The sequence below is a fragment of the Alligator sinensis genome, unplaced genomic scaffold (genome assembly GCF_000455745.1).
Source record: "Alligator sinensis unplaced genomic scaffold, ASM45574v1 scaffold895_3, whole genome shotgun sequence".
Lineage (NCBI taxonomy): Eukaryota > Metazoa > Chordata > Crocodylia > Alligatoridae > Alligator > Alligator sinensis.
The window spans coordinates 226,718-228,438 of record NW_005842210.1 but is presented as its reverse complement, the minus strand read 5'-3'; positions in this window follow the sequence as shown (position 1 = coordinate 228,438).

Here is a 1,721-nt window from a genome sequence, read left to right as displayed (position 1 = left end):
CAGAACATAAGGAATACCATACTGGATCAGACCAGTGGCCCATTCAGCCTGTTATCCCGGCTCTGACAGTGGCAGGAGTGGATGCTTTAGATTAGAGGGAGAGGACACGGAGTATATCCAGAGTTATCTATCCCCTCATGCCCTCCCTGACATCCACCAGGGATGTTACATGTGCGTACAGTGCTGGACCTTCGTTCTTCATCAGGACCTCTAGGCACAAGACAATAAAATTAATGTGGGTACATCTACAACTATTGGGTAGCAGGAGGCAGTGGGACCTACCAACCCATCCACTGGCCAAACCCCATCACCACCACTGCAACAATCACAACTCTTGCAGCTGACTGACAAGTTATAAACTATCTCTCCCACCTGCTTTGATGCTTGATATTAAGCAAACAAGAATTTATATTTTCCCCAAAGCCAGGCTAGGATTGGAGTGCCTTAGTATATATATTTCCTTGGTGGCCTATTAATATATCACCAGTGGAAATCCCTTGATTTGAGGATGATCTCTACTGTGATTCATTGATAGGTCTTGAGGGAATTTAAGAGTCCAACCCTTGAGCCACAGATCAATCTGCAGAAGTTGCACATCTTTCTGCAGGGGAGAGAGGGCTGTAGGCTGGGATTCCTCCTTTTCCTTCCTCTGCTCCCTCTCCCTTGCTTCAAGGGCAGGATGCTTTACCTCGAAATGTCCTGGGCTTGGTTGAGGGGTAGAAGTCTGAAACTTTTAAAGTGAGGAAGCCTTTGCAAGGAAAACAGCAACCACACAATCTTGACAAGGTGGAGATCTGGGCCCGGTGGCAAGGGAGAAGCCTAGATGACACAACATCTCTATCTTGCTGCAGCCTTCTTCTGCCTTTAGTCGTTGAAATCCTGATATCTTTCCCTGCCTGCTCTGCCACTCAGGACTTGGGGTTAGACTGCAGTCTGTCTGAAATCTCCCCTGAGGCCTGTTTGCCACGGGCAGCCCTGCCAGGAGCGTGAGGCTTCAGGTGACATAGCTCTAAGGATCATGGGGACAAACAAGCCTCCTCACCACGACAGGGTCACAGAGAGGTACACAGATTTCTAAGTGATATTATTCCACACGATGCGCATAATTTACAGTCTTATGCCCATTGCATTAGGCAATAGGACAGGCACCTTTAAAAATCATGATTTCGATCGACAATCACTGTGGGGAAAGGTTGCAAAACCTTCAAGAAAGAGGCACTGAAAACTACAGCACCTGCAAACAGGCCTTTCAAAATAGTGTCCCACAGCGCGGCGGTGGGCCCAAGCCCTCCACGTGCAGCTAGACATCCCGCTCGCCCAGGGCGGCACGGAGGGCACGTCGCTCAGGCCAAATAAAAGACCAAACCAGGCACAGGAGCCAGGGGCACGGCATCACAACCAGCACATGGATGGGACACCAAGCCCGGCGAAGTCCCAGGACACTGCCTGGTGAAGTCTCCTGCTTCCTGGCCAGGTTGCAGCACCTGCAACTGGGGGGGAAGCTATTGAAAATGCCCCGCCTGCCACGTCCCGTTGGGGCACTCAAGGCTGTTGCCATTGCCAAGCTGCCCGGCTCCGTCCCCGTCCCTCCCGGCACGTGCAGCCCGGAGCGGAGCGGGCGAAGGAGCCGGGAGGGGGAGCGGGAGCTGTCAGCATCGCCCGTGCCTCGCTGCCTCCCCCCCCCTTCCACCTTCCGCGATATAAGCGGCCGCCTCCTCCCT